This window comes from Bos mutus, chromosome 5, assembly GCF_027580195.1.
Source record: "Bos mutus isolate GX-2022 chromosome 5, NWIPB_WYAK_1.1, whole genome shotgun sequence".
Taxonomy (NCBI): domain Eukaryota; kingdom Metazoa; phylum Chordata; class Mammalia; order Artiodactyla; family Bovidae; genus Bos; species Bos mutus.
In genome coordinates this window covers 75,867,732-75,887,590 of record NC_091621.1, presented here as the reverse complement: position 1 = coordinate 75,887,590, position 19,859 = coordinate 75,867,732, and the positions used below count along the sequence as shown (strand labels likewise).

General features: G+C 42.1%; 1 protein-coding gene across 1 annotated transcript in view; it reads left to right on the top strand.

The window, feature by feature from the left end:
* The first annotated feature begins 1,386 nt into the window (after positions 1–1,386).
* STYK1 (serine/threonine/tyrosine kinase 1) overlaps positions 1,387–19,859 on the top strand; it is a 53,940-nt gene continuing 35,467 nt past the window's right edge. Inside the window, 1 exon segment of the mRNA XM_005910096.3 lies at positions 1,387–1,450. The gene's annotated coding sequence lies outside the window, so the exon portion shown is untranslated.

The window sequence follows — 19,859 nt, the reverse complement described above, 5'->3', positions numbered from 1 at the left end:
AGGAAATCAGGGTCCATGGGGAAGCAGAGTAGAAGAAGCCATAATACAAAGCTCAGATTTGTTCATTTGGCTTTTATTCATCAGTTATGACATAAAGGATGGGCAGAAAATTTGACTGATGAGCCTTCATTCTTTCATTTTTTTAAATTGAGGTAAAATTCACATAACATAAATTAACCACCAACCATTCTTAAATGTACAATTCAGTGGCATGCAGTACAGTTCTTCCTATTTTAAAAGAGCTCTGAAGGAAATAAAACTATCAATAGCAAAGACTCCAGAGAACTGAAGTGCCCCAGTCTTCAAATGCTCGACATCACATGGTACCCAAATTCTTTCTGTTCTAAGGATGCCCAATTTCTGCTTGGTTTGCTAACAATGCTGAGCAAGCAAGCCATCTATACACTACTGCTGCTACTGCTAAGTCACTTCAGTCGTGTCCGACTCTGTGCGACCCCAAAGACGGCAGCCCACCAGGCTCCCCCGTCCCTGGGATTCTCCAGGCAAGAACACTGGAGTGGGTTGCCATTTCCTTCTCCAATGCATGAAAGTGAAAAGTGAAAGTGAAAGTGAAGTCGTGTCCGACTCTTAGCGACCCCATGGACTGCAGCCTACCCGGCTGCTCCACCCATGGGATTTTCCAGGCAAGAGTACTGGAGTGGGGTGCCATCGCCTTCTTCGATCTATACACTATGTGGCCTATATTTCTTGAGTAGAACGTGTATTCGGTGCTAGTATCAAGTTTGGAGTTCTCCCAGCCGAGTGTTTTCTTCAGGGTCTTCTATGTAAATTCCTTGTGGGCCAGTAACCAAAGTAGGTGGCTCATTACTGTATCCCTAGAGGAAAACCCAGCACATAGATTATTTTAAAAGCATTTGTGAATGATTGATTACTTACTCCGGAGATTTTTATGTTCAATTATTCCCTATCTATTGCCTCATGGTCAGTATTAACTGGGGCACTCAGTAAAGGTTTGGGGTTGCGATTGTCCCTGTGCCCAAGGTCAAATCCTGGCCATTTTGAGCACCGAAGAAGGCAACTGTTACTGAGTTGCACAGAAGGTGGCGCTGTTGCGCCTCATCGTGATTGCATTATCACCTGGACAGGCAGGTCTCTTATACCTGACTGTCTAGCAATCGCTTGAGAAGGAAATGAATAAGTTGATCAGCAACAAGTCCAGCTTTTACAATTTCGGCAGAGGTTTCCTTCTGGTTCCGGTGTGGTGAGGCCCGGAAACCTCAGTGCCCGCAGACTTTTCCTTTTGTGGGGAGCCCGCCCAAACTCCATCCTTTGCCCGCGGCCACGCCCCACAGTGGGAAGGAGGGACTGAAAAGCATTTCCTTGAGGCCGGCACAACTTGCCCTACGCAAAACGAGTTCCCCCTTCCCTGGCTGAGCCAGTTTCATCTGAAATACAGAGTGACCGGAGGAGGAACCGGAGGAGGGACAAGGTACTGGAAATGGTTTGGGGGTATGAAGGATGAGAGGAGGATGGTAGTGATGCGGCCGAAAGGGGGATGGCTGTGGGTGGCTGTCTGTATTTATGTGAACAAACAGCAATCACCAGGTGAATGAATCTGTATTTCTTCTGAACAGGCATCTTGCGAGTTTGGGCTTCTGTCTTTTTTTAAGACAGAATTTTGGCAATTTTCAGCCATTTGGGCAAGGAGAGAGGCAGCCAGAAAGCGAAGGGATGAGGGGTCTCTGTGTATTCCTGGAGAGGAGGCCATCGTGAGAGGGGAGATAGAAACAGTCTAGTACAGGAATTACTTGTCACAGGACAGTAAGGTCGTTCAGTCCGCCTTTGGGCTCAGCTCAGCTTCTCATCTGCTAAGCATAATTAAGAATGGTAATTATCTCTTGTAGTTGTTGTGATATTTAAGTGAGATAATATCTGTAATCACGCTTAAAAATTGTAGTGTGATATGCTATTCTTTGTTTACCGGAATTTCAGTTTTCTTCTTGTTTTCTCTTTTTCTTTGTATTGAAGTGTAGTTGATTTAAAATACTATATTAGTATCAGATGTGCAGCATAGTGATTGATTTTTTATAGTATTATTATAGGTTTCATTCACTCCATTTAAAGTTAGTACAAAATAATGGCTATAATTCCCTGTGCTGTACAATATGCTTATCTATTTTATATTGAGTAGTTTGTGTCTCTTAATCCTCTACTCCTGTCTTGCCCTTTCTCCCTTCTCTTTCCCCACTAGTAACTACTAGTTTGTTTTCATATCTGTGGGTCTGTTTTGTTTTGCTATGTACATTCATTTGCTTTATTTTTTATATTCCACAAGTAAGTGTGAATACAGTATTTGTCTTTGTCTGACTTATTTCACTATGCATAATATTCTCTAGGTTCATCTATGTTGCTGCAAATAGCAGAATTTCATTCTTTTTATGGCTGAGTAATGCTGAGTAAAATTACTCAGCTATATATATATATATATATATATATATATATATATATATATATATTTATACCATGTCTTTTTATCCACTTATCTGTTGATTGCCACTTGGGTTGCTTCTATTGCAATATACTTTGTATATCGTATATAATGTTGCCTTGAACATTGGGTCACATGAATCTTTTCAAATTAGTGTTTTTGTGTTTCCAGATAGACACCCAGGAGTGGACTTGCTGGGTATTATGGTGGGTTTGGGCTTGCCAGTTCGCTCAGTGGTAAAGAATCCACCTGCAAATGGAGAGGCAGGTTTGATCCCTGGATTGGGAAGATCCCCTGGAGAAAGAAATGAAAATCCACTTCAGTATTCTTGCCTGGGAAATCCCATGGACAGAGAAGCCTGGCGGGCTGCAGTCCATGGAGTCATAAGATAGTCAGACATGACTCAGTGACTAAACAACAAGAGGGTCGTTCTGTGTTTAGTTTTTTGAGGAACATCCATATTGTTTCCATAGCAGCTACACCAATTTTTGTTTCCACCAAGAGTGTACAAGAGTTCCCTTTTTTCTACCTCCTTTCCAACATTTGTTATTTACAGCCATTCTGACAGGTGTGAGGTGACAGTGATTTTGATTTGCATTGTCCTGCTGATTAGTGTTGTTGGGCATCTTTTCATGTGCCTCTTAGCAATCTGTATGTCTTTGGGAAAATGTCTATGTAGGTCTTCTGACCATTTTTTGATTGGGTTATTTTTTAATATTGAATTGTGTGAACTGTTTGTATATTTTGGATATTAAGCCTTTGTTAGTTGTATCATTTTTAGACATTTTCTTCCATTCCATACATTGTCTTTTTGTTTTTTGGTGCTTCCTTTGCTGTGCAAAAGCCTCTAAGTTCAATTAGATTCCATTTGGGCTTTTTGCTTTTATTTCTTTATTTCTTTTTCTTTTTTTGCTTTTATTTCTTTTGTCTTAGGAGAATGATCCAAGAGAATATCGTTATAATTTGTGTCAAAGAGTGTTCTACCTATGTTTTCTTTTAGAAATTTTATGATTTCAGGTCTTACATTTTGGTCTTTAAACCACTTTGAATTTCTTGTGTAAAGAAATGTTCTGATCTCACTGCCTTATGTTGTTATTGTTATTCAGTCACTTTATGTTGTTGTTGTTGTTGTTCAGTGTCTGATTCTTTCTGACCCCCATGGACTGCAGCAGGCCAGGCCTCCTTGTCCCTCACTATCTCCCAAAGTTTGCCCAAGTTCATGTCCACTGAGTCAATGATACCATACTATTTTGATTACTATAGATTTGTTGTCTAGTCTAAAGTCAGGGAGAGTGATTTCTCCACGTCTCTTCTTTCTCAAGATTGGTTATTTGGCTCTTTTGTGTTTCTATAACAATTTCTTAACTATTTGTTCTACTTCTATGAAAAATGGTTTGATGGCATCACCAATCAATGGACATGAACCTGGGCAAACTCCAGGAGATGGTGAGGGACAAGGAGGCCTGGTGTGCTGCAGTCCATGGGGTCACAAAGAGTTGGACATGACTTGGTGAACAACAACTATAAAAAATGCCATTGATATTTTGGCAGAGATTGCATTGAATCTGTAAATTGCCTTAGTTAGTATGGTAATTTTAACAACATAGATTCTTCCAATTCAGGAACATGATATAGCTTTTCATCTGTTTGTGTTATCTCCAGTTTCCTTCATCAGTATCTTATAGTTTTTGGAGTATATTTCTTTTGTCTCCTTAGGCAGGTTTATTCCTCGGTGTTTTATTCTTTTTGAAATGATTATAAATGAGTTTTGATCCCCTTCCCTCTCTCTTCTCTCCCTGGAAACCCTTTAATGAAAATATTGGTGCATTTAATCTTATCCAAGAGATCTCTTAGGTTGATTTTATTTTTTAAAATTTGCTTCTCGTTTTGCTTTTATGATCAAGTGATTTCCATTACTCTATCTTACAGATCACTTATGCATTCTACCATATCACTTAATCTGCTATTTATTCTTTCTAGTGTGCTTTTTGTTATTGAATTCTCCATTTTTTAGAGTTTTTAGAAATATTTTCTAGTTAAAATTCTCACTGTGTTCATTTATTCTCTTCTCTAATTTAGTTAACATTCTTATTACTAATGCTTTGAATTCTTTCTCTGGTAATTGTTTATTTCTGTTTTATTATATTTTTTTCAGGATATTTTTCTTGCTGTTTCAATTGAGAGCAGTTCCTCTGCCTTTTTTTTTGTTTGTTTGTTTTGTTTTGTTTAACTTTCTCTGACCTAAATTCAGGTGAAATAGTTACCTCTTGCAGTCTTAAAGGGGTGTTCTTGGGCGGGAGCATCTCTGTGTAGACTCGGTGTGCCCTGTGCCTTTGGTGGGAGAGCTGGATTTAATGTGGATGTAATCACATCTTTCCTCAGGGTGTGCTGGAAGCTTGGAGAAGGCAATGGCACCCCACTCCAGTACTCTTGCCTGGAAAATCCCATGGATGGAGGAGCCTGGTGGGCTACAGTCCATGGGGTCTCTAAGAGTCGGGCATGACTGAGCGACTTCACTTTCACTTTTCACTTTCATGCATTGGAGAAAGAAATGGCAACCCACTCCAGGGTTCTTGCCTGGAGAATCCCAGGGACAGGGGAGCCTGGTGGGCTGCCGTCTTTGGGGTCGCACAGAGTCGGACACGACTGAAGTGACTTAGCAGCAGTGCTGGAAGCTGCCATCTTAATAGGAGGTCAGGCTGGACATGTAGGGGCAAGAGCCGAAGCTGGTGTGAGCAGGAACTTTCCCTCTTCCCAGTGGCCACGACTGCTCTATTGTGGATAAGAGCTAATTCCAAGTTGTTGAAGCAGAATTCCTGAGGGCTGGGCCAAGCTGGCTTGGTTTCCTTGTGTTTATTTTTTAAAGGTTATTTATTTATGTATTTTGGCTGTGCTGTCTCTCTGTTGCCACTGGCTTTTCTCTGGTTGCAGCGAGCAGGGCTAGTCTTTGCTGTGGTGCTTGGGCTTCTCATTGCGGTGCTTCTCTCATTACACAGCAAGGGCTCTAGGGAGCATGGGCTTCAGTAGTTGCTGCATGGGAGCTCAGTCACTGGGGCTCCTGGGTTCTAATCACAGGCTCCGTAGAGGTGGCACATGGGCTTAATTGCTCCACAACATGTGGGATCTTCCTGGACCAGGGATTGAACCTGTGTCTCCTGCATTGGTAGGTGGATTCTTTATCGCTGAGCCACTAGGGAAGCCCCTCTGTTTCCTCTAAGTGTGTTTTCCCCTCTCTTTTTTCTGGGACCCTTGTCCTACAGGGAGTAGTGTTGAAGCAAGGGGGTCCACGGGGTCTGTCCACTCATTCCAGTCACAGACAGAGATCCGAATTGTCTCTGATGGGCTACCTGTGCCAATGCCTGCAGTCGTTTCTCTCACTCTGCTCAGATGTAGCTTTGGGTTCAAGTCCCTTTGTCCCTCATGGCTGATCACTGTCCATCCCTGTTGTGGAGCATCACCTCAGGGCAGGCTGAGTGAGCTGGGGTGGGGGCTTCCCTGATGGCTCAGTGGTAAAGAATCCACCTGCAGTGCAGGAGCCTCAGGCTCCATCCCTAAGTTGGAAAGATCCACTGGAGGAGGGCATAGCAACCCACTCCAGTATTCTTGCCTGGAGAATCCCATGGACAGAGGAACTTGGTGGGCTCAGTCCCTGGGGTCACGAAGAGTTGGACATGACTGAAATGACTTGGTGGGCAGGCAGGAGCTATGGTGGGTCGGCCACCTCAAAGATCTGGGCTGCTTCTGAGGTACTGTTGAATAAGCTCTGACAATGGCTCCTGCTGCCTCACCCAGGCTCTGCCCCACCCAGATCACCCCTGCGTTTCCCACAGCTGAGCTTTCTTCCTGGTCATGGCCACCCTGATCCAGTGTCACGCTGTGACCCAGGGTAAATGGGGGCTCGTTCCCCCTGCATCAGCTGGGGCGTGCACCCAGGCTGTCTCGGGAAAATTGGGGCCACAGCACCTCCACTCCACCTGTGGGGGCAGGCCAGTGCATGTGCGCTCCTCCTGAGTAAGTCCAGGTTCCCCACAGCTCTCCTGTTAGTCCTGGTGGTCTTCCCACCTGCCAAGGGGACCCATCTCCCCAACAGAGGACCCCAGGACTGGGGTGCCCAATATGTGGCTTGAACTGCCCACTCCCCAGCATGGCTCTCTACCCGTGTGATCTTCCTTTTCCTCCCAAGTCCTGACCTGATCACTTTAATTCTCTTCTTACTGGATTAAGTGTTCATCTTTCTTACAGCCTTGGTTGTGCAGGAACTTGGTTTCTGTCAGTCTCTAGTTTTCAGTGAGAATTGTTCCATATGTAGATGAATTTTAGATGTGTTCATGGGGGGAGGTGCTCTCCACCTCCTCCTATTCCACCATCTTGTTGCCATCTTTGTCTTTCCTTTTTCTTTTTTTTTTTTTAAAGATTTTTTAAAATGTGGGCCATATGTTTAAGTCTTTATTGAATTTGTGATAATATTGCTTCTGCTTTATGTTTTGACTTTTTGGCCTCAAGGCATGTGGGAGCTTAGTTCCCTGACCAGGGATTGAACACACACCCCGTGCATTGGAAGGTGGATTCTTAACCACTGCACCACCAGGGAAGTTCCTCTTTTTCTTAATTTGTTGGTCCTTTTCATCAGTCTCTCAGCCTCATTCCCATTTTGTCTCCTTTCTTACCCTTTTATTTCTGTGTTTGTGGATTCCTGTTATGAATCCTCTCCTCATCTGAGCGGTTCACACATTTGAGACCAAGCTTTCTTCCCCCTAGTTACTGACAGCTATTGGTAGTTGTGGTGATAAAGGCATTAAGCTACTGTAATGTGTAACACACCCACACTGAAATTCACCTGGAAAAAGCCCTGTTTCCAAGTGTTAGGGATACAGCTAGGAGGAAAATAGCCAAAGTCCCCAAATTCTTGTTCTCATGAAGACTTTCATGCTTCTCTTCTAGCTCCCCACCAGGCTACTGCTCTATGTCTGCTTCTGGGCTGTGCTAATAAACGTGCATGGGCTTCTCTGGTGGCTCAGTGGTAAAGAATCTGCCTGCAATGCAGGAGCCACAGGAGATGTGGGTCTGATCCCTGGGTCAGGAGGGCATGGCAACCCCCTCCAGTATTCTTGCCTGGAGAATCCCCATGGACAGAAAAGCCTGGCAGGCTACAGTCCATAGGGTCGAAAAGAGTCAGACACGACTGAAGCGACTTAGCATGCATGCACGCATGCAATAAAAGGGCATAAAGAAGCTGAGTATGCCATCAGGGAAATTACTGTCTGGTTGGAAAGAAACTGATGACTGTAGGCAAACTGATTAAGTACTGAATAAGTAGGTGAGGTATTCAGTCTTTATATTAGCCTATCATCTGCAGAAAATAAAAGTAGAAGGGAATAAGTGTACACAAAGAAAAAGGAGATATGACACAGATACCTGTGTAGTGTGGAAAGAGTCTTGTGTAGAATGGAAGGAGTCCAGGGGCCTGAAATCTGGTTTTAATGCCAGTTTTAAGCACTGGCACTCTTTTTGTTAGCCAAGAACAAGGTACTTACGTCAATGTACTTTATTGTTTTATTGTTATTATTATCTTTCTGTCTTAGAAAATGAAGAGTTGAGATAGACTGGCAAATCTTGGGAGATTCTTTGATTTAAAAAATGAGTCTTTTATTTTTGAATTTCTTATAAATTCTCTGAGTTTCCTAACCAGAATGATCATGAGGAGAATAGGTTAGAATTTAGCTGCAGAGACTGTCAGCTCTGGATAAGGAAAAGGAAGTGGGGATAAAGTGAAGGGGTTCCTATCCATGCCTTGACTTCAGCTCAATTTCCTAAAGTTACTCTTACACTCCTAAGCTCAGGGAGCCTTCTCCACAACTTTCCCCTGCCTACAACTCCAGGTGAACTGGGCAATGTATACTCCAGCTATACCATGCTGTGAAAGTCACTTCTAAAAAATGAGATTCCAGGGAACAAGGGTTTCCTTGATGCTCATGGTTTATTTAACCCTCATCAGTCTAAGTTCTATCTCAGATTTTAAGCATTAGGTTTGCCCCTTCCACACCTGCTGCTGCTGCTAAGTCTCTTCAGTCGTGTCCGACTCTGTGCGACCCCATAGACGGCAGCCCACCAGGCTCACCAGTCCCTGGGATTCTCCAGGCAAAAACACTGGAGTGGGTTGCCATTTCCTTCTCCAGTGCATGAAAGTGAAAAGTGAAAGTGAAGTCGCTCAGTCGTGTCTGATCCTTATCGACCCCATGGACTTCAGCCCACCAGGCTCCTCCGTCCATGGGATTTTCCAGGCACGCATACTGGAGTGGGTTGCCATTGCCTTCTCGGCTGCCACACCTAATCTGCACTTAATTTGTTTTCTAACTTATACTAATAACCTTTTTTGGCATTGAGGTAGCCAGTTGCCAACATAGCTAATTCTTTTTCTTTTTAATTAAAGTATAATTGACCTACAACATATGTTAGTTCCAGGTGGACAAAATAGTAATTTGATAATTCTATGCATTTCAAAAGGATCAATACAATAAGTCTAGTTATCATACATGGTTATTACAATATTATTGACTATATTCCCCATGTTATATATTTCATCCACATGATTCGTTTATTTTATAACTGGAAGTCTCACCTGTTTCACCCATCACCTCACCCTCTTCCCCTTTGGCCACTACCTGTTTTTGTCTGTATCTGTGAGTCTATTTCTGTTTTGCTAGGTTTAGTCATTTGCTTTCTTTTTCAGATTTCACATATAAGTGAAATCATATGGTATTTTTCTGTCTTTCTCTGTATGATTTGTTTCACCTACCATACCTTCTATATCCATTAATGTTGTCATAAATGGTAAGATTTCATTCTTTTCATGACAGAGTAATTTTCCATTCTCTATGTCTGTCTGTGTATCTATCTCACATATTCTTTATCCATCCATCTATTTAGGCCTTCCCTGATAGCTCAGTTGGTGAAGAATCCGCCTGCAATGCAAGAGACCCCAGTTTGATTCCTGGATCGAGAAGATCCACTGGAGAAGGGATAGGCTACCCACTCAAGTATTGTTGGGCTTTCCTTGTAGCTCAGCTGGTAAAGAATCCACTTGCAATGCGGGAGACCTGGGTTCAATCCCTGGATTGGGAAGATCCCCTGGAGAAAAGAAAAGCTACCCACTCCAGTACTCTGGCCTGGAAAAATCCATGAACTGTATAGTCCATGGGGTCACAAAGGGTCAGACATGACTGAATAACTTTCACTTTCACTTCCATACACTATTTATGGACACTTAGGCTATTTCCATACCTTGGCTACTATGAACAATATTGTAATTAATATGGGGTGTGTGTATCTTTTTGAATTAGTATTTTTTTCTTCAGAAAAATACCCTGGAGGGGAATTGCTGGATCATATGGTAATTCTATTTTTATTTTTTGAGGAAACTCCATACTATTCTCCATAGTATTTGTACTAGTTTACATTCCCATCAACCATGTAGAAGGGTTTCCTTTTTTGCACACTCCCTCCTTATTGATTCTCTGCCTAGATGATCTGTCCATTGATGTAAGCAGGGTGTTAAAGTTCTCCTATTATTGTTGATGATCATTACCCTAAACTGTTGGGTATATGTTGCTTATCTCCATTTAGTTTTGTTCTTTTTCTGGTGTTTTATTTTGTTTCTTTATTTGGAGTGTATTCCTCTGTAACCTCATTTTGTCTAATTCTCTGTGTTTATTTATATAAACTAACACAGCATTTGTGTGTTAGTCACTTAGTCATGTCCAACTCTTTTTGACCCCATGGACTGTAGCCAGCCAGGTTCCTCTGTCCATGGAATTCTACAGGCAAGAATATTACAGTGGGTAGCCCTTCTATTCTCCAGGGGATCTTCGCAACCCAGGAGTTGAACCTGGGTCTTCTACATTGCAGACTGATTCTTTACCATCTGAGCCACCAGGGAAGCTGTGAAAGTGAAGTAAAAGTCGCTCAGTTAGTGTCCTACTCTTTGCGACCCCGTGGACTATACAGTCCATGGAATTCTTCAGGCCAGAATATGGAATGGGTAGCCTTTCCCTTCTCCAGGGGATCTTCCCAACTCAGGGACTGAACCCAGGTCTCCCGCATTACAGGCAGATTCTTTACCAGCTGAGATACCAGGGAAGCCCAAGAATACTAGAGTGGGTAGCCTATCCATTCTCCAGTGGATCTTCCCAACCCAGAAATCAAACCAGGGTCTCCTGCCTTGCAGGCCTATTCTTTACCAGCTGAGCTACCAGGGAAGCCCTACTGACCTTCACTCATCTTTCCAGTGGTTCAGGAACCCTACACTTGGGAGCCTAGTGTGGAACTCGGAACCCCACTACTTGGCAAGAACTTCTGTAATAGTTCCTATCCTCCAGTTTGTGGGGTACCCAGCTGCAGGCGTGGGTCTTGACTTCTCCTACTCTGCTTCTCCTACTCATTGTCCTTCTTATAGGTGTAGTTGTCAAAAACCTTTCCTGCTCTTCCTCAGGTCTTTTATCTATAGTTGCTCTGTAAATAGTTGTAATTTTGATGTCCTGGTGATAGGAGGTGAGTTCAGGTTCTTTTACTCCACCCTCTGGGCCTCACCACCTCAATAAAAGCAGTTCCTGGTTTGTTTGGTGTTTTTTTGGCCATACCATGCAACATGTGGGATCTTCAGTCCCCAACCAGGAGTCAAACCCATCCCCACGTACACTGTAAGTGTGGGATCTTAGCCACAAAATTGCTACAGAAATCCCTCAATAAAGCCAATTCTTAGCAACTGAGTGATCATAGCAACTTGAAGACAGTGACTGAATGTTTTATACCTACAGTTTTATACTTTTATGGACTAAATTACTGGTAAGAATGATAAATGAGAAGAAATCCTGCTTTAAGTTTTTTCTTATACAGCTGTTAACATCTTACACCTTCAGTCATAGTAAACTACCCTATTTTCACACACATAACAGTGTGTATATGCATAATATGTATTTTGTCAGTTAACAAAATACGTAGAAATACGGTGCTGTTTTCAGAGCATTGATCTAAATTACAGTTATTGTATGTATGTAATTCTGGGTTATGTTAGAATTCTACTAAGAAATTGTAGGGGATGCTAAAGTTTGAGGAAAAAAAGTGCCTCAAAGGTCAATTGTTGTTGTTTAGCTGCTCATTTGTATCCAACTCTGAGATCCCATGGACTATAGCCCACCAAGCTCCTCTGTCCATGGGGTCTGGTATGAATACTGGAGCAAATTGCCATTTCCTTCTGCAGGGAATCTTCCTGACCCAGGGATCGAATCCGTGTCTCCTGCTTGGTAGGTGGATTCTTTACACTGAACCACATACACTGTGGCCATAGAAAAATCTCAATAATACATATATAATACTCATATTTGAAGTCTGTTAGCTTCCTGGAGAAAACTTCAAAATTATTAGGTTTCACCAGAGCATCAGTTTTGAATGATTTAACCAAATGGCCTGTCTTGTTGGGTACACATGGGCTGTTGTGTTGAACAACTCTGGGAGACACCATAGATGTTATATTCATATTATGCTGTCACCTGAATGATGAAAAATATTTGCCAAAGATGATAATTTGGAGTTTAGAGAAGATGACCCTAAGCAATTTCTTTTTTTTTTTTCTGATAGTAATCAGATTTCAAGACCCATTGTAGACCAAACTACCCTGAGTTTGTGTCCTTAGGATCCGCTTCTCCAAAGTCGCTTTTAAGTTGGATGGGGTCGGCTTAGCCCAGACAGAGCAAGTGTCCACTGCCCCTTGCTTAAGTGCTGTGTGATGCCCCACCAGCCAGAGCCCAAAGTCAGTGCTGCCTCAGACTAGTTAAAGGCTACAGCAGCGAGGAAGGGCTTGTTTATCTGAGTAGAAGTGACAGGCTAGGCTTGTGGTTCAAGGAAGGGGGCGGGGAGCTAAGGGAATGCTGAAAATCTGTCTTGACTGCCTTGCTTTCCATCAGATTTATAAGCAAACACCACAGATCCAACTAGTCTGGTTTGAAGCTGCTCTGCTACCTCCGTGGTCTTTCCCCATGGGTCCCAATTCCTGACCCCTTTAGTGTTCTTTGGGGCTCACCTCTTAGTATGAATCAAAATGAGTTTTGGTGGAGGAATAAATAAGCAGAATATTCACTGGAACATTCTTAAAGCCCTGCAGTGCCAGCAATGAAAATACAACTGGAATGTAAAGTCTCTTCAACCTCAGAAATGTATGCGGTAGATTTTCTGAGGTTAATTCAGACACATATACAACCCAAAGGCATGACAGGCAGAAGAAACTATGAAACTGTAGGCACATGGTGAATTCTAACAACTATGCTCATCTTCCTTATCCTCATCCGTACAAAACTGGATAAAAAGAGAACCAATACCCAGTCAGCCTTTTGAAGGGTGGAAAATTATAATGAAAGAGGACCAGATGGACATTCAAGGCACACAAGGCTAGTCTTAGCTCAAGTGCTAATTAGTTATTGGAAAAAACCTGAACCCTGCGCCTGTTTCCTCATCAGCTAGTTACGGAGGCTGCTGCTGCTGCTGCTAAGTCGCTTCAGTCGTGTCCAACTCTGTGCGACCCCATAGACAGCCTCCCACAAGGCTCCTCTGTCCCTGGGATTCTCCAGGCAAGAACACTGGAGTGGGTGTTACGGAGGCTAGGTTTGTTTAATTGCTTTCAAAAGGCTCTTCTGATTGTACATGTTTAGAATTCATTTGTGGAATTCATGTTGCATCTCATAAGAATAAGAAATGGAATAAGAAATGGAATGCAGGGTTGCTCTTTTTAGAGTTTCTTTAGCAGGGAGGTGTGTCTGAAGTGGCCCAGGAGACACAGTGCTGGTTTCTTCAATTACAGTGTGGGAACAGAATGATTTTTTGACACTGAGAATTTAACTTGGCATGTTTGCATCCCTTCTTTTATTTTTATTAATTAATTTTTATTGCAGTAGAATTGCTTCACAGTTTTGTGTTAGCTTCTACTGCATAGCAAGATGAATCAGCCATATATAAACCTATATTCCTTCTTGAGGCCCAAATAGTTCCCTTATCACTAAATGACCTCAAAGTCTCACCCTGTTTTTCTTGTCCTCACCCATGTTCATTAAGAGTAATAATGGATTCATGATCAGAAAGTCCCACATCCGATCAGATCTCTGATTTATTTTCTGACCCTAGATGAGTCACCTTTGTACTTAGACCTTATTTTCCACATGCACTATGAAGTTGTTAAAATGGTCATGGGTTGTCCTGAAGTGGCTTTCTTTCCTAAGACTGAAGATAACTTTGAAGAACACTCCAAGTTTTCAGGATTGGAAAAAAATGCAGATAAATGAAATGTGATTTTATCATTATCTGTAAAGCACCTCCTCTTCACCACCACTACCTTGATCTTTCTAGATCTCATCTTGGGCTGCTATTTTTTTCTTTTTTTAAAAAAAATATTTTTAATTGGAGGATCATTGCTTTACAATGTTTTGTTGGTTTCTGCCGTACAGCAACATGAATCAGCCATAAGTATACATATATCCTCTCATTCTTGAATCCCCTCACATCCATCCCTTTGGGTTGCTATCAAAATTATTTTTAACTGACTGACTTAACATGGGCTGGGAAATAGAGGCAAGCTGATTTAAAGGTATGAGCTTAGATTATCTACAAACAGAAGAGCAGTAAAGCTTTGATAGTATCAGCAGGCCACGGGTTGTGGGTTTATATAAATTCAGATAGTGTGTGAGATAAATCCTTCAGACAAAGTTCACTGAACCCTGGGAGAGGACTCTGAGTTGTGTGGTTTCACAGTGATATTAGGTGCTGCACCTTTGTGATTTTTATTTCAACATTAACTAAATAAATTTTGGGTGTCTGGGGAGCAGTGATTTCTGTAGGTAAGGTATATAAAAACTTGCAGGATCTTAGTTCCCTGACCAGGGATTGAACCTCAGCCCTTGGCAGTGAAAGCACTGAGTCCTAACCACTGAACCTCCAGGGAAGTCCCCAGAATTAATTATTTTAAAATGTACTACAAAGCTGCAGTGATTAAGGCCATGCACTATAGGCATAAGGAGAATCTGGACTTTAGACCCTAGGATCCCTGTTTTCAGGCCTCCAGCCTCAGGTTGAATTATAGTCCCAGATTTCCTGACCTTCCAACTTGCAGATGGCAGACTGTGGGGCTTCTCAGCCTCCATAGCCTTGCAAGCCAATTCCTATAATAAATTTCCATATATATATATATATATATCCTATTATATATAGGATAAATTTCCATATATATATATATATATATATATATATATATATATATATATCTCCTATTAGGTTTCTCCAGAGAACCCTCATTAATACAATGGATGAAACTTGGAAACTTGCTAAAGCCAAACACAGAAGGTCACAGATTATATGATTCAATTTATATGAGATATCCAAAACAGACAAATCCATAAAGATGAGAGATAGATTAGTGATTGCTCAGGAGCTTGTGGTGGGGAGGTGGGCACTGGGAAGTGGCTGCTCTTGGTACAGGTTTTTATCTATTTATTTATTTATTTTTGGCTGCACTGGGTCTTCATTGCTACATGGGCTTTTCTCTAGTTGTGGCAATCGGGGGGCTTCGGGCTTCTAACTGCGGTGACTTCTCTTGTGGAGCACCGGCTCTAGGGTGCTCCAGCTTCAGTAGTTAGAGTGCGTAGGCTCAGTAGTTGCGGCTCCCAGGCTCTACAGCACAGGCTCAATAGTTGTAGTGTGTGGGCTTAGTTGTTCCTCTGCACGTGGGATCTTCCTGGACCAGGAATCAAACTGGTGTCTCCTGCATTGGCAGGCAGATTCTTTACCACTGTGCCACCAGGGAAGCCTCTAGGACAGGGTTTTTTTTTTAAAGGATGTGATGAAAATAGTCTAAAACTAGATAGCAGTGATGGTTGTACAACTTTGTGAATATACAAAAAAACCCACTAAATTGTACACATTAAAAGGGTGCATTTTATGCTTTGTAAACTTTATTTCCCAAAAAACCCACAAAAGCAATATTAAAGGCAATTTTAATTTTTTTTAAAATTATTTTTGAGAATCTGTTAGGGGAGCAGCGTACAGTGTAATGTAAAAGCACTGATTCTAAAACCACACAACCTGGGCTGAAGTTCCAAATCCCTGATTACTAGCTGTGTGATCTAGAGCAAGTTACTGAACTTCTCTGTGACACAGTTCCTTCATCTATATGTAGAGTGTTTAGAACAGTGCCTGACAGGTGGTGAGCAATGTATAAGTGTTTGTCGTTTTAACTATATGCCATAAAACGTACCAGGCAGTGGTGGGAAGCAGAAACCAGTGTCAAGAAAGCTGTGCTGATTTGTATCAGTTAAGGGTGGAGTCCAAAGTGGATTGCTTCACTTGGTTTATTGTCTGAACTCCGCTCTATGCTCACTCAGGGAAAGAGCCTGGGCTTATCCGGAAAGGAGGGAGATAATGTGGAATGCCTAAACTGAATCCTCTTACCTGGGTTCTGGAAAAAGGTCCAAAAATACATTGTGTGCTCAGTCATGTCTGACTCTTTGCTACCCCATGGACTGTAGCCCACTACAAAATTCCTCTGTCTGTGGAATTTTCCAAGCAAGACTACTGGAGTGGGTTGCCATTTCCTCCTCCAGGGGAATCTTCCTGACCCAGGGATCGAACCCAGGTCTCCCACATTGCAGGCAGATTCTTTACCACAGTGCCGCCTGGGAAGCTCAAATGGAGGAAACCAGAGCAAGGGATGGTGAACAGTACTTAATGTATTTTTGTTGTTCAGTTAAATAAATGTTAGGCAAAAATTCTGAGGGTTTTCCTCTTGAGCGTAGACACAAACCTCATGATTTTTGTTCTCTTATCCTGTCTTTGTTTTAATCTTTTTTCTCTTTTTTTAAAAATATTTATTTTTATATATTTATTTGCCTGCATCAGGTTATAGTCGAGGCATGCAGGATTTTTAGTTGTGGCATGTGGGCTCAAACCTGGGCCCCCTACATTCGGAGCTTGGAGTCTTAGCCACTGGACCACCAGGGAAGTCCCATCTTTTGCTCTTTCATTTCAAAAATCAAGATCAAGCAAAATAAGATCAAGTAAAGTTCATGTCACTGCCACATTTTTATTCCCAGGATGCATCAACAACCCAGGAGGGTAGCAGGTGTTTCAAGAAATATTTGCATCACTTTGCTTTAAACTGCTTTCTGCATCTTTGTGAAGGTACACTTAAATTTCTTGATTTTCCTATGGATCTCAATTTACTTACAGCAAATAGAGATTCTAATAGAAGGACTGGTTTACATAGCCATTTTGAGGGAAAGATGCACGAGTACCTGCTTGGTTGTGTCCAACTCTGCGACTACAAGGACTGTAGCCCACCAGGCCCTTCTGTCCATGGACTCCTCCAGGCAAAATACTGGAATGAGCTTCCTATGCCAGGGGATCTTCCTGACCTAGGGATCAAACCATGGTCTCTTACGGCCCCTCCATTGCCCCAGGCAGAATTTTCACCACCATGCCATCTGAGAAGCCCCAGTGATATATGAAAGGAGAAAAAGTATGACTAGTAAATGATGGGGCAGTGAGCAGAGTTGTCTTGAAGTTCTCTGAAATATATAGACAGGGCTTAACAGATTCCCAGTTCTTACTATAGAAAAGCTTTACCTGTGGGAAGCCAGGATTCTTCAAAAGAGATGGCAGTGGGCATGTGTGTATGTGTGTATATATGTGTATGTGTATGTATGCATGTGTACATGTGTGTATATATGAGTTTGTATATGTATGTGTGTGTATATATGTGTATGTATGTGTATATGTCTGTGCATGTGTGTATATGTATATGTGTGTGTGTGTGTGTTTGGAGCAGAATAATTCTACCTTGGGTTTCTGAAATCCTTTTATTCTAAAACTTTAAAAGTCCTTTCACATGTTTTATCTCATTTATCAGAATGTCTCTGATTAGATACTACAAGGATAATGATAATCCATGATGTTATAGATTAGGAATTAAAACACAGGGAAGTGATAAAATTTGGTCAAAGAGAGAGAGACAGCAAGAGAGAGAGAGAGGATAATAAACATAGCAGCCAATCTAGAACTTTATTATTAAATTAGAGCCTGGTGGATTTCCTCTGTATTAAATAAGAAAGGTTTTTGATTATTATTATTAAATAATCAATGCAAAGAAACAGAGGAAAACAACAGAATGGGAAAGACTAGAGATCCCTTCAAGAAAATTAGAGATACCAAGGGAATATTTCATGCAAAGATGGGTTCAATAAAGGACAGAAATGGCATGGACCTAACAGAAGCATAAGATATTAAGAAGAGGTGGCAAGAATACCCAGAAGAACTGTACAAAAAAGATCTTCACGACCAAGATAATCACGATGGTGTGATCACTCATCTAGAGCCAGACATCCTGGAATTTGAAGTCAAGTGGGCCTTAGAAAGCATCACTACGAACAAAGCTAATGGAGGTGATGGAATTCCAGTTGAGCTATTTCAAATCCTGAAAGATGATGCTGTGAAAGTGCTGCACTCAATATGCCAGCAAATTTGGAAAACTCAGCAGTGGCCACAGGAAAAAGTCAGTTTTCATTCCAATCCCAAAGAAAGGCAATGCCGAAGAATGCTCAAACTACCACACAATTGCACTCATCTCACAAGCTAGTAAAGTAATGCTCAAAATTCTCCAAGCCAGGCTTCAGCAGTACATGAACCATGAACTTCCAGATGTTCAAGCTGGTTTTAGAAAAGGCAGAGGAACCAGAGATCAAATTGCCAACATCCGCTGGATCATGGAAAAATCAAGAGAGTTCCAGAAAAACATCTATTTCTGCTTTATTGACTATGCCAAAGCCTTTGACTGTGTGGCTCACAATAAACTGTGAAAATTCTTCAAGAGATGGGAATACCAGACCACCTGACCTGCCTCCTGAGAAACCTATATGCAGGTCAGGAAGCAACAGTTAGAACTGGACATGGAACAACAGACTGGTTCCAAATAGGAAAAGGAGTACGTCAAGGCTGTATATTGTCACCCTGTTTATTTAACTTCTATGCAGAGTACATCATGAGAAACGCTGTGCTGGAAGAAGCACAAGCTGGAATCAAGATTGCCGGGAGAAATATCAAAAACCTCAGATATGCAGATGACACCACCCTTATGGCAGAAAGTGAAGAGGAACTCAAAAGCCTCTTGATGAAAGTGAAAGAGGAGAGTGAAAAAGTTGGCTTAAAGCTCAACATTCAGAAAAGGAAGATCATGGCATCTTGTCCCATCACTTCATGGGAAATAGATGGGGAAACAGTGTCAGACTTTATTTTTTGGGGCTCCAAAATCACTGCAGATGGTGACTGCAGCCATGAAATTAAAAGACGCTTACTCCTTGGAAGGAAAGTTATGACCAACCTAGATAGCATATTCAAAAGCAGAGGCATTACTTTGCCAAACAAGGTCCCTCTAGTCAAGGCTATGGTTTTTCCAGTGGTCATGTATGGATGTGAGAGTTGTACTGTGAAGAAAGCTGAGTGCTGAAGAATTGATGCTTTTGAACTGTGATGTTGGAGAAGACTCTTGAGAGTCTCTTGTACTGCAAGGAGATCCAATCAGTCCATTCTAAAAGAGATCAGTCCTGGGAGGCCTCAAATCAGATCAGTCGCTCAGTCGTGTCCGACTCTTTGCGACCCCATGAATCGCAGCATGCCAGGCCTCCCTGTCCATCACCAACTCCCAGAGTTCACTCAGACTCACGTCCATCAAGTCAGTGATGCCATCCAGCCATTTCGTCCTTTGTCGTCCCCTTCTCCTGCCCCCAATCCCTCCCAGCATCAGAGTCTTTTCCAATGAGTCAACTCTTCACATGAGGTGGCCAAAGTACTGGAGTTTCAGCTTCAGCATCATTCCTTCCAAAGAAATCCCGGGGCTGATCTCCTTCAGAATGGACTGGTTGGATCTCCTTGTAGTCCAAGGGAATCTCAAGAGTCTTCTCCAACACCACAGTTCAAAAGCATCAATTCTTTGGCTCTCAGCCTTCTTCACAGTCCAACTCTCATATCCATACATGACCACAGGAAAAACCGTAGCCTTGACTAGACGAACCTTTGTTGGCAAAGTAATGTCTGCTTTTGAACATGCTATCTAGGTTGGTCATAACTTGCCTTCCAAGGAGTAAGCATCTTTTAATTTCATGGCTGCAGTCACCATCTGCAGTGATTTTGGAGCCCCCAAAAATAAAGTCTGACACTGTTTCCACTGTTTCCCCATCTATTTCCCATGAAGTGGTGGGACCGGATGCCATGATCTTCGTTTTCTGAATGTTAAGCTTTAAGCCAACTTTTTCACTCTCCACTTTCACTTTCATCAAGAGGCTTTTGAGTTCCTCTTCACTTTCTGCCATAAGGGTGGTGTCAT